The 13,619-nt window shown below is 45.1% G+C and overlaps 1 long non-coding RNA gene and 1 other non-coding gene across 2 annotated transcripts; both read right to left on the bottom strand.

Annotated features, from left to right (window-relative positions):
* Positions 1–1,847: 1,847 nt before the first annotated feature.
* Positions 1,848–7,612, bottom strand: LOC143442658 (uncharacterized). The gene is made up of 4 exons (XR_013110999.1): positions 7,486–7,612; positions 7,253–7,390; positions 6,990–7,065; positions 1,848–1,987 (listed from the first exon to the last, which is right to left on the bottom strand). It is a non-coding gene; the product is annotated as an uncharacterized LOC143442658 (long non-coding RNA).
* Positions 7,613–12,083: 4,471 nt separating this feature from the next.
* LOC117712237 (U2 spliceosomal RNA) lies at positions 12,084–12,274 on the bottom strand. The gene has a single exon (XR_004607291.1). It is a non-coding gene; the product is annotated as a U2 spliceosomal RNA (small nuclear RNA).
* Between the last annotated feature and the right edge of the window lie 1,345 nt (positions 12,275–13,619).

Here is a 13,619-nt window from a genome sequence, read left to right on the forward strand (position 1 = left end):
AATATGTAAGACAAGTCTTTTCATCTGTCTATGAACTCAGGTAGCGATTTTGTAGTGGGAGCCTTGTCCACCAGGGACGGTTCTGGGGAGAAATCTGGGGAGAAAGAGAGTTTCTCCTGGTGTTCCATGGGGAGCAAGAGCTCTGAGGAGAAGGAATTCCCCACTAACTCCCTGGGCTTCTGCTCCAAACCGAGCCACTGCAGCTCCGTTGATGGTGGGCTCCCGAGCTGCCTGTCCTTGGAGATGTTCTCCAGAGGCGTCTGCACACTCTGCTTGCTCCATAGGCTCTTGCCCCTCACTTCCTTGAAGTGCCTTTTCTGTATGCTGCCTGTCCCCTTGGGGACCCTGCTCATACTGTGGAGCTGTCTCTCTGCTTTCTCAATCTCTACAAGACTGTCTTCCTCTGCCTGGGCGGGTTCCCATCTCTTTTCAAATATTCGTCGTTTAGATTTGGGAATCTAAACGGTTCGACTGCTGAACAAGCATGGAGGCTTTCTCTTTCTAATCTCATCAGTTTCTGCATCTAACAGATTTTCTGCAAAAAATAGAGCTTACTTTTGTAGCTCAAGTTATCAGAAGCAGATCAGTGGAGGACTCTATCATTTTGCAGAGAGCCCAGGGTATTCTTTACATCTTGTACATTAGAATACAGTAGTGTGATGGATGGTGACAGCATTAACATCACGTCTTCCAGATCCCCCTCTGAGAAATATGGCGATATGTAACTTAAAGCACTAATAACATCACTTTCATTGTTAACGTCAAGCTGCGCATTGGCGAATCCTGAAGAGCTAAAACAACTTTTTTTTTTTTCTTTTAAATTTCTCCTTTTCAACTCAGTAGTGAGCTCAGTGATGGCGTTCTCCATTCAGGCCTGCAATACTTACATGGATGCTCCTGGGTTCCCTATAGATGCTTCTTTAGCTGTCGACAAAAAGGAGAATAATTTCCATAAGAGAAGACTGGCCACAGTACCGCAAGACCATAGCCATTAGAGGCCAGCAATACTTGTGTGCCATTGGTGAGGGAAAGGTAACCTAAACTCAATCCTGTGAAGTGGTGGAGAGAGGGGGGCAGGGAAATCACTGACAGGGTAGCTGTCTACTCAGAACATTACAGTGTGCATCCAGGGAGTCTCCTGAGCACAGCACACTGCCCCATCCTCCCAGAGCTGAAGGAGAAATGTTCACCCACATCTGCAGATCTGAGAAGAGACCCTTTTCATACCCACACTGTCCCTTGTCACACACAGTGGACAGAACTCCCTCCACTCCCTTCTGGTGTCCAGGGCAAGGTCAGTCTTCTGAGGGATCACAGGCAGGTACCTCTCACTCTCAGCAGGACAAAGTCCTTCACCTCCACCCAGTGTCTTCCCATGTAGTGCTAGCTACTGAGAAGCTCTGATCTGATGTATCCTAGGCTCCCTCACAGAAAGCTCTTCACAGGAAAAAAAAAACATACCATAGCCTCCTTGTTCTTCCTATTGCCAGGGATCTGTGGTGTAGGTGAAGACATATTTTATTTAGCTGGTTTATTCCTATGTGAAATTGGTCAACAGAGCAATAGCATTTTCCCTATGAACCTTACCTGAAATTCTAAAATGCAGAAGGCTGGGGCTGGAGGAGTGTGTGTGGTGGCTGGAGCGATGGCTCAGCAGTTAAGAGCACTTGCTCTTCTTCCAGAGGATCTGTATCTGGTTCCCAGCACCCACACTGTGGCCCACAAACATCTGTAACTCCAGTTCTAGTGGATCGGACTGGATGACCTCTTCTGACCTACGCTAGCCCAGGCTGAACATGATGCAAATGGCAATGTGCAAACAAAACACTCATACACGTAAAATAGAGTAACTTGAAAAAGCCTTTTATGAAGTGCACAAGGCCAGAACTTCTCTGCTCTCCGTTCCTTATTGTTCCAGTTTCAGATGAGAATCATGCAAAGCTCCTTACAGCACTGGAGTCAAGTATGTCCTTGTGTGGATAGGTTCCTGTCCCAAGAGAATTACAATTAAAAAAAAAAATTTAATGTGTATGGGATGTCATATATATATATATATATATATATATATATATATATATATATATATTTTTTTTTTTTTTTTAACATGTGCATGCCTGGTGCCCAAGGAGGCCAGAGAAGGGATCAGATCTGCTAGGACTGGAGTTACAGACCACTGTAGGTACCATGTTTGTGGATGGGAGCCCAGCCTGGGCCTCTGCAAAGGCAGCAAGTACTCTAAACTGTTTAGCTGTCTCTTCAGCCCCATTCCTTAGTTTTTAATAATTTATATCCTGTTTTTCCTCTACCAATTTGAAGTTCCTTGAAAGCATGGAGGTTTCAGAGTGAGAAAAATATTTGAGCAAACTTGAATGTTTATAAACCAAAGAGGTGGTTGGTGGCCCTTTTATGAAGAGAAACAGAGGAGGAAGGGATGGGGGTGGACAGAGGAGAGGTGGGAAGCAGGAGCTGGGAGGGGAGGAGGGAGGAGAAACTGCAGTCAGGTTGGAAAATAAAATTAAATTTAAAAAAATTTAAAAAGCCAGGTGGTAATCCCAGCACTTGGGAGGCAGAGGCAGGCAGATTTCTGAGTTCGAGGCCAGCCTGGTCTACAGAGTGAGTTCCAGGACAGCCAGGGCTACACAGAGAAACCCTGTCTCGAAAAACAAAACAAACAAACAAACAAACAAACAAAAAAAAATTAATAATAATAAATAAATAAAATTAAATTAAATTAAAAAATTAAAATTAAAAAAAAAAAAAAAAACCAAAGAGGTGGGAGTCGTAGGAAAGTGACTGTTTTGGAAGGAGTGGGATTTGGGCATGGCTGACTCCTCTTCGTACATCTCAGTGTTATTTCGTAACCAGAATACTAGAGCTGGCACAGGGAGATACCACAAATGCCAATCACCTCAGCAGAGACATTTGTTTCCCTTTTCTCTTTTCTTTTTAAACTTATTTTAATTTTATGCACACTGGTGTTTTGCCTGCATGTATGTCTGTGTAAGGATGAGCAGTCAGTGCTCCTGACTGAGTCATTTCTCCTGCCCTCTCCTTCTTTTCTTTCTTTGTTCCTTTCTTTCTTTCTTTTTTTTTTTTTTTTTTTTTTTTTGAGACAGACTCTCTGTAGAACTAGCTGATCTAGAATTTGCGGGCCTCAGTTTACAGAAATCTGCCTGTCTCTGCCTCTTGAGTGCTGGGGTTAATTTAAAGGCCTGGGCCACCAACTCAGCCAATAGTTGAATTTTGAAATCAGACTCTGTTGAGAAGTCAATGATCTGAGAAGGAAGTGGATTAACACCCTGAAAAGAAAACACCTTCCTTGTGCCAGATGTGGTGGCCCACGCTTTTGATCCCAGCATCTGGGAGGCAGAGGCAGGCAAATCTCTGAGTTTCAGGACAGTCAGGACTACACAGAGAAACTAGGTCTTAAAAAAAAAAAAATCAAACAACAAAACAAACAAATAAACAAGTAAGCAAACAAACAAGAGAAGCAGTCGGCCCCCTTCGGGCCTAGAAGGCCTGCGTTTAGCGCCCCTATGAGGCTTGTTTCTCCTACTTTTCTAAATCCCCGAGCTTAAGAGAATCATCTATTTGTTTAAATAAAGGTTAACAAAATATATACTTCTGGACCTGTGTATCCAGGATTAAAATTAACTTTCCAGGACCTGTGAAATGACCCAGTGGGTACAGTCATTTGCCACACAAACTTGACAAGCTGAGTTCAATCCTAGGAACCCACCTGATAGAAATAGAGAACCAACTCCTGCAAGTTGTCCTCTGACCTCCACATATCCATCCTGGCATGTACACACATGTGCACATGCACACTCTAAACAAGCATAACATTCTTAACCGTTTGCAGCAAAGAACCCAGTATTCTCTTCTCTCCAAACAGACAGAAATACTGTAGAGGAGGTTGGGTATGGTGGGAAGCATCTGCACTTGAGAGGCAGAGTCAGGTGGATCTCTGTGAGTTCAAAGCGAGTCTGATCTACACAGCAAGCTCCAAGACAGCCAGGATTCAAACCATAAACCAAAACCAAACAACAGCAAAGAAATGTTTGTGTGGATATTCCCTTCTTGGCAACAAGACTTGAGATTTACACAGTGTAGTGTTAGGGCCATGTCTGGTCTGTGACGGTGGGAGGATCCTGAGTTTGTAGCCAGCCTTGCCTACATGTCTTAAGAAACAAAAAGCAGGGGCTGGAGAAATGTTCAGTAAGAGCACTGGCTGTTCTTGCTGAGGACCTGAGTTCAGTGCCCAGTAGCCTTGTCAGGTGGTTCATAACTGCTTGTAAGAGCAGTTCTGGAGAACCAGATTCCTTCTGTGGACACTGCACTGAAGGGTATTCAACTCCCAGACAGACACCTTTCACATCAGGTGAGGTGGCACACGCCTTTAATCCCAGCACTTGGGAGGCAGAGGCAGGCAGATTTCTGAGTTCGAGGCCAGCCTGGTCTACAGAGTGAGTTCCAGGACAGCCAGGGCTACACAGAGAAACCCTGTCTCGAAAAACCAAACCAAACCAAACCAAACCAAACAAACCTGTGCCTGAACCTAGTCTGGAGGCGAAAGGAACACCTCAGGGTGTTTTAGAGGCAGCGCTGTCATCTTAGGGACTTCAGAACATGCAGCCTCTGTAGTTGGTGACACAGTGGTTAATGACACAAGTGTACTCCTACTGGCATTGCACTGGGGCTTGAGCTATGTGCTCCTTGGGTGGCTGTACAGGTTCAGTGAGGGTCTTCAACCTTCATGTGGGGTCCTGCAGTCAAGTTCCAGATTGAAAGGATGAGCTGTGACTTTGTTGATATATGGTTTCAGACCCTGAATGTGGTTTGGGTGTGGAAATGATACCTGGAGGTCTCTTCCAGAGAGTAGCTCTGGGCCTATTTAGGGCTGCAGAATTTTCCAGCCCCTATAAGCAGGGCTCTGAAGTCATGTGAGTCCCAGTTTCAAATGTGAAGGATGATGTAGAAACGTGAGATTGGCCTTGGACTGATGTTGGGAAGATTGCTTCATAACCTGCTGGAGGTTGACCTATGGTGTCTGGTAGTTCTGGAGGCCACATGGGTCAGAGAAAGTTCTACTCTCCTTAGAGGACTCTGGAGGCTAAGCTGGGGTTGGCTGAAGCATTTAGAAATGGTTCCCACCTCCCTCAGTGAGTTCTGCAGGCTGGGATAGGGACATTTTCTGAGCCAGATATGGCTCTGCCTCCATGGTGGACTGGTAGACCCAGGACCTCCTGGTAAGTTGGGAAAGGACCTGCTGCTTTGTGGGTGAGACAAAGAGTCTGTGCAGGGAGCCTCTTGTTGGGATGGAAAAGATTCATTTTTAGAGAACCCTGGAGGCTGGAGAGGGATGTCTGACTGACCAAGAAACTTTCATTGTGGGGATGATAGGTCTTCCTGCTGAGCTGAAACAGGTCTGAACTCCTTCCCAGGTCCAGGTGCTTAGCTGTGTTCTTAGGAAACTTTCAGCAGTAACTTTGGAAGTTCCCAGTCAGACTTTGAACACGACTCAGAGGAACTGTAGTTAACCCTTATATAGAGGGTTCTTTTTTTGTGTGTGTGTTTTGTTTTTGACACAGGATTTCTCTGTGTTTCTCCCTGGAACTTTCTCTCTGTAGACCAGACTGGCCTCAAACTCAGAGACCTCCCTCCCTGCCTCTGTCTCTCGAGTGCTGGGATTAAAGGCGTGTGTCACCAAGCCGGGCTCCACATCTGAAGGTTTAATAGTCATTCTGGACAAGCTTAAAGGCTGACCTTGATGGTGACCTTGAGGGAAAAAAATGTCACTTCAAGATGCTCTCTGGAGACTGAATTCATTTTTCCTGGTGGGTTAGAGAAGGTTTCAGCTTCTCAGAAAATTCTGAAGCTTCAAATGGAACTACCAGCTAGTAGCCTGGTGGTTACCTTTGCCTAGGAAACTCAGGGGACTGGGCTGGCTGTTTCAGCTCAGAGAGAAAGTTCTAGCTCCTCGGCATACACTGGAGGTTACACTGGGGACTCCTGCTGGACCAGGTTAGATTCAACATTCTTGGTAGGCTCTAAGGTTACTAAACACCACATTCTCAGGCCTCACTGTAATGTGGGGCAAGTTATAACGGTGAACTTCTTTCTGACCTGGTTAGACTGTCACCTCATGAACTGGTAAAGTGTCAACTACCCTTTCATAGGAGCTTCAAGTGGTCTTTGGCTTAAACAGAGCCTTCTTGACTTCTTTAGGAGTCTTTGCAGACTTAGCCAAGGTTTCCAGAATTGATTCTGTCTCCTCAGGAGACTGAGAGGTGGAGTTAGCCATTCCTGCTTACAGGAAAATGGTTTAGCCTACAGGCTGAAACGGAATCCCCTGCTGTGTTGAAGGCTCTGCCTCCTCAACTATTCTGGAAGCTGAACCTGGGCCTCCAGATGGGTTTCCAAAACATTCTACCCCTCGGGTGACTGAAGGCTGAGCTGTGGACAAGGCTCATTAGACAAGCTTCCACAGAGGGCCTAGCTGGTAAGCCAATGAGGAATCCCTCTGAGCAGGAAGATTTATGAATTGGAAGTTATTATGGATTGTACATTTATAGGCTAAACTGTCACCCAGAGCAGTGTACAGTTCTTGACCCAGAAGCTGAAGTCTTGCTGGATTTTCAGCTTCACTGTCCACAGAAGATTCTAGAGTTTGAACTATGGACTCTTGCTGTACTTCCTCTGGGCTTTGAAGGTCAGCTGGAGCTCCCAGCTCACCTCAGTTTCAAGGTTTTCAAGGAGCCCTCCCACCTCATCTAGGGTCTCCCAGCGAATGGCAGAAAGCTGTTTCCACAGATAGCCCTGTAGCTGCAGCCAGGGCCCCTTGTTGAGATGGCGGATTCTCTGGAGTCTGGGCTGGAGCCTGCTGTTGTTGGCTTGGAGTAGGCTGAGCCTCCTTGCCTGCCTCTGAGGTTATCATAACCTTTGATATATACAGGCTACACTGTCATGAACATACCAATGGCACTTACCTCATAAATATTCATGTTCCTGTTTGGAGTTGTGAAGTGAGTGGCAGATCCCCTAGAACTGGAGTTATTGTCAAACCTGGAAGAGCAACAAAGACTCTTAACTCCTGAGCCATCTCTCAGCCCCATAAAAACTTCTTAGGAATCCGCAACTCTAAGAAGGTATCTCAACGGGTAACAAACTGCTCCCTTCTATTGGGGCTCTACTTGGGACACTTCCAATAGCCGCTTCTCCAACCTCTGCAAACTATGTACAATTCACCCACCTCCTGCACCGCACCGCACCGCACCGCACTGCAAAGCAACACACCGCACGGCGCACATTTTTCTGGTTGATACTTTTCGATGCAGTCTGACGTATAAGCACATCTAATTTGGTCTCGTTTGCATTTGCAAATCTGTATCTGTTTTTGACATTGAGACATTTGACAGTGTTCAGGACTTTCGATCTGGGGTTTGCTGGAAGCCAATAAGGGGCGACTCTGCTGAATGTGCTTACCCAGTGCCACTCCTTGCTCCTCGTTCCTCCATCCTCTTGCGTGGTGGTGGCGGTGGCGGTTGATAACCGGTAGCGGTTAGTTAGCAGGTCCCGAGGAGGCACAAGCTCGCGGGATGTGGGATGCTTTGGCCCAGGCCTGCACTCTTGGTGGGTGGGGTCTCTCTCTTCTTTCTCCTCCCTTCCTCCCTCCCCCCTTTCTTTTCTCTCCTCTCCCCCTTCCTCCACCCCACTAGTTTAGTTTCTCTTCTTCCGCTTCTCCTTTCTTTTCTATACAATCTCAGGAAGTAGTGAGACCTGGAATTTAGACCTGGAAATACGTAGACCATAGAGATCGGCATGCCTCTGATGATGTGCACCACATCTGGCTCCCAGGCACCTCTCTTGATTTTACTTTCCACAATTTTTTTTTTTTTTTAAGGGTGAAGGAGGGAACAGGGTCTTGTGTAGCCCAAGGGCAAACTTTCCGTGTAGCCAAAGAAGACCTTGACCTCCTGATCTTCCTGCCAACAGTCTCCCATCCATGCCCACATCAGAAGCCTGTGACATTATACTCTGTTTCATGGGATGCCGGGACCGAACCCAGGACTTTGTGCATGCTAGGAAAATACTCTACCAACTAAGCCATATCCAGCTCCTTGGAAACTTTTCTTTTTAAACTACAAACCACACAAAACACTGGAAGGAAATTATAAATTCTACAATCCAAGTAACTGAGACCATCATTGGCAACCATTTGCTCCCTGCTGGTGAACACTGATGGCAAAAGCAACCAAGGAAACTGAAGAGAAAGCACAGGAAGGCAGGAAGCAAAGAAAGTTCAGCCTTTCCGTCTAGTAGCTCCTGCCAAAGACTATGACCCAGGGAACATACGGGAAGAACCAGAATTACCTTTCCCCAAATTATAATACATTCCTTATGAATTTACAAATAACTAAAACTACTATATGCTTAGTTCCATTAATATGGTTTATTTTTATTTTTTAACGATATAGCTTTCTCATACTTTACACACATTATTGTGAACTTCCCCCTCCTCCTCTTCCTCTTCTTCCTCCTCCCCCTTTTTTTCCCTCTTAATTTTGTTTGTTTGTTTGAGACAGAGTTTCTCTGTGTAGCCCTGGCTAGCCTGGAATTCATAGAGATGTGCCTGCCTTTGCCATCCAAGTGCTGAGATTAAAGTTGTGTACGACCACTGCCCAGGCACTGTGGTTTTTCTCTTCCTCCTCTTCTTTTTCTTCTTCCTCCTCCTCCTTCTTGAGACATGGTTACTCTTTGTGTAGCCTTGGCTAGCCTCAAACTCACAGAGATCTGCCTGCTTCTGCCTCAAGCACAGTCTTGTTTCTGTTTTGTTTGTAGTATCATAAAGTCATTAACCTTGGCAGAGAGAACACTCCCCTGAAGGGGGAACATAAAGTCAAATATCCAGACAAGCTTACACCTACAGCAATCATCAACACTCAGGGATGCCCAAGCTCTGCTGGCTCTGTTTCAGCAGCAGGAACCATGTCATGCCGTCCCTTACACATGGCCAAGCAGGACTCAGCGCTCAATGGTTATAAGGACTGCTCTTCCAGAGGTCCTGAGTTCAATTACCAGCAACCACATGGTGGCTCACAACCATCTGTAATGGGATCCAGTGCCCTCTTCTGTTATGCAGGCATACATGCAAATACTCATATGTATAAATAAGTTTTAAATATGTTAAAAATAAGATGAAAGGTTGTATAGTAGTACACACCTTTAATCTCAGCACTTGGGAAGCAGGGGTAGGCAGATCTCTGTGAATTCAAAGCTAGTATGGTCTACATAGAAAAGACAGCCAAGACTACATAGACCCTGTCTCAAACAACCCTACCCTCCCAAAAGCAAAACAAATACCAGAGGGACCTAGAGCAAGAAATAGTATAGCATAATTCTGAATTATCTTCTAGCAGAAAGTTTAAAAATGTTGAGGCCTGCTCCTTTTAATATAACTGTAGCCATTTTGTATTCAGTCACCATTTGGCTCATAAGGTGAAATTAAGTCCAGGTTCTCAGACTCCACTTCCCAGAAGTTATTATCCATAGCTGATACTGTAGGATGCTATGAATAAGCTAAAAAGTGATGGTTTGATTATTTATGCTCTATTGTCTCAATGTTCTGAAATTCCTCTGTTCACCACCCATCCACCGCCCCTCTTACCTCACTAAGGACCAGTCAGGCTAAAGCTTAGCTGTAATCCTCTGTCTAGTTAGCCAAAACGTACTGTTCCCCTCCTTGACTTTTAAACTTTTTGAACCTGCTTTTTCCTACAAAAAGCCTGCTTTCAGGACAGACAGGTATCACAATCAGGCTCCAGTGGTCCTGATTGATCAGTCTTGGGGTGTGCGTTCAATAAACTATTCTTGCTTAACTGAGATTGATGTTTGTATGGTTTGTGTGGTGATTCCTGAATGCCGACAAAAAAGTGTTTAAAATATGGACTGAGAATGTCAAAGGGACCCAAGAACCAGCTCAAAGGGGCACCCAAGGGCCAAATCTGCAACAGTGTTTTTCATAGTGGCTTTATTGAGATACGATAAATAATGTTTAATTTATACCCCATATAACTAATTCACTTAAAGTATAAAGTCCAGGTTGGGCATAGTGGTACACAACAGTAATTCCAGCACTTGAGAAGCAGAAGCAGGAGGATCACCACAAGTTCAAGGGTAGCTTGGGCTACACAATGAGACTCTGTCTCAATAAAAATAAATTTGAGAATAAAATCTAATAGTTTTTAGTATGGTCACAGAGTTCTGCAATTCTTACCATAATCTATTAATGTGTTAAATTTTGGCTTTGTGAGACAGAGTTTCTCTGTGTAGCTCTGGCTGTCCTGGACCTCACTCTGGAGACCAGATCTTCCTATCTCTGCCTCCCAAGTACTGAAACTGAAGGCATGGGCCACCACTGCCCAGCACCACTTAAGTTTTATAAATTATTTTGGTCAAGGATATGTAGCCTGAGTCTCATAAGGAACTGAAGCTAAACAGATCGTCTGTTAAACAGTTGGGTTACATCTATCAAAATGCTCAGTCTGGAAGAGCAGGTTGTGGCTGGTCTTATCACAAAGTTATATTTCCCCTTATGTGGTACTGAGGACAAAGGCCAGGGTTTCTCCACCTGCCCCTCAGTATCTACAGGGACAGACAGATAGACCCTAGAAGGTTTGGCTTGTCCCTTTAAGCCCCTAAGGGTGGTCTTAGGTTGACAATGGTCCCAGTAGGTGGCCCTATTCAGTTTCTAGGCCTACCTTTTTGGCCTTAGCTCCTAGCCAGACCAAGGTCTTCCATGAGGATCTACAGGACAAGTCACCAAGCACTCTCTGGCCCCATCTGACTAATGGTTTTCCTTCCTCTCAAGAAAGCACATGTTCCTAGCCATCCCAGTCTTCTGGAACCCTGGTTCTGTGTACATCACCTCTCTCCTGGAAATATGCTTTTTTTGAAGTGTGCAATCTATGTAAGCTTTAGAATTGTCACATGGTTTCTGAAGGCAAGGTGACACTCCTTGTGGTCACAATGATCTGTCCTTGGGCTGTAGGAGCAGGCATATCTATGTATTCTGAATTGAAACACTGAAGGTCGACAGAGCTTTGTAGATGGCACATGCCTGGATTTAGATGGGGATGCAGCCCACGTCTGGGGCAAAGCCTCCATGCGTAACCAACAGTCTGAGGTGGGTTCAGCTCCAGAAGCAATCCTTTTAGGGCGCCCCACCCCAATACTCTTCATTTCTGTGGTTCAGTAGGTGTCCTCTCCCCACCTGCCCCCCTCCCCGACAGGGTTTCTCTAATGGAGCCCCTGGACTAGCTTTGTAGACCAGGCTGGCCTCAAACTCATAGAGACCCACCTGTCTCTGCCTCATGAGTGCTGAGATTAAAGGCTTGTGCCACCTCCTTGTTTTTGCCAAAAGTTGAAGAATTCAAAAGTTTTTTGATGTCTAGTATTTTAGATTCATTTAATGTCTCTTCACTCGTTGCTTAAAAGGAGCAGAAACCCATTGGAGTTTGAAGAATCATATTATTTATTTATTTATTTATTTATTTATTTATTTAGTATGTGAGTATACTGTCACTAGAATCTTCAGACACACCAAAAGAGAGCATCAGACCCATTACAGATGGTTGTGAGCCACCACACTGGGAATTGAACTCAGGACCTTTGGAAGAGCAATTAGTGTTCTTAACCACTGAGCCCGCAGTGCAGCCCAGCTTTTTTTTTTTTTTTTTTTTTCTTAGAATAAAACAAATGTGTACACTATAAAAAAAATTTTAAGACTTTTTAAAATTTTTATCTTATGTATATAAGAACTGTCGCTGTCTTCAGACACATCAAAAGAAAGCATCGGATCCCATTACAGATGGTTGTGAGCCATCATGTAGTCGCTGGAAAAACTCTGCACCTCTGGGAAAGCGTCAGTACTCTTAAACGCTGAGACATCTCTCCATCCCAAAGACTTCTAAAATTTAACTTTCCACTGCACAGAAAATCAATGTGAGGACATACTGTCCTTTTGTGGTACCCTTGAGAAACAAAGCTACAGCTTTCTTTAAAACCAATATTAAATGGCCCCGAGGGGGTGCACCGCTCCTGGAGATACTGCAATACCAGGTCGATGCGTGGAGTGGACGGAGCAAGCTCCTATTCCAACTCCTAGTCCTAAAAATTCACTTAATATATTGTCCTCGGATAGAGGACGTATCAGATATTAAGCTGATAAGAACAGATACTACACTTGATCTTAGCCAAAAGGCCGAGAAGCGATACTCTATATGGTGGCCATGGCCCGTGCGGTCCTCTCCTTGTACCACTTTAACTCGTGGTGAGCTCTCGCGCGACTCTTCTCCCTCCTGTGCTCCCCTATCCTCTCCTAAGATAAGCGTTGGACTCTGCTACAAACGTCTTGTGCCCTTCAAGTTTCACAAGAAACTTCACATGCGTGGGGGACCCCCTACATTTCTCTCCCGCAGAAGCAAGATCTCCAGTCTATTTACATGCTCCGCCCTACAGTGGAGGGCGTGGCAGCCGGGAGCGGACTCCACCCCGGAGCCACCCTGAGGGAGCCGCTGGAGACTTCCTCTTTTGCTACAGGACAAAGCAGAAGACAATATTGGGCTTCTTGGAGGCCGGAGTTCCACCCTTTCTCGAAGACAACATGGTTGACACACAATACACAGAAGCAAAGCCCAGACTTTATTATAGTTAGTTAAATAGTTAATTTATAGGCAGGATTTTTTTTTTTTTTTTTTTTTTTTTTTTGGTTTTTCGAGACAAGGTTTCTCTGTATAGCATTGGCTGTCCTGGAACTCACTCTGTAGACCAGGCTGGCCTCGAACTCAGAAATCCGCCTGCCTCTGCCTCCCAAGTGCTGGGATTAAAGGCGTGCGCCACCACTGCCCAGCTAGGCAGGATTTCTTAACATAACCCTGCCGAGCGGTGCACACGCCTTTAATCTCAGCATTTGGGAGGCAGAGGCAGGCGGATTTCTGAGTTCCAGGCCAGCCTGGTCACCATAACCCTGCCTGACTTCAAACTTGGAATTCTCCTGCCTTGGCTTTCTGCTGGGATTATAGGTGTGTGCTCGCCTGGCATCTAAAAGCTTTTCATAAATTGAGAACCTTTTCTGTGATGTGGGTTGGGTTCTTTTGTCTTCCCTTCTTTTCTTTTTTCTTCTTGATACAGTGTTCTGGAACTCAAAGTATGTAGTTCATGTTATGGGGCATTCACCAGAGAAGACTGCTTAAACTTGGGTTTAAGCCAGTAGAAAGTCATTATTAGGCAGGCCACCAACTACACAGGGTGTTCAGGATCCCAGCCTTTCTCAAGATGTGCACAAAAAACCATGTTCTGGTTTGACATACTTTAGTTAACAAGAACAGTTAGCCAGAAACAAAACTATAGAAGCCAAGAAGAAAAGTTAGTACATTTAGACACTACAGACTTTGAAGGATTAGGCCTTTGTTTTAGTTTAGGCAACTGATGCTATGTGCTGAGTTTTACAGCCTGAATGATACTTCCATCATGGAGTCAGTCTGGGGACCTTCTAAGGTCTGGTGCCCTGTTATTGTCCATACTGGCTTTAAACTTGAAATCCTCCTGCCTCAGCATCC

The sequence above is a fragment of the Arvicanthis niloticus genome, chromosome 6 (genome assembly GCF_011762505.2).
Source record: "Arvicanthis niloticus isolate mArvNil1 chromosome 6, mArvNil1.pat.X, whole genome shotgun sequence".
In the NCBI taxonomy this organism is placed as follows: domain Eukaryota; kingdom Metazoa; phylum Chordata; class Mammalia; order Rodentia; family Muridae; genus Arvicanthis; species Arvicanthis niloticus.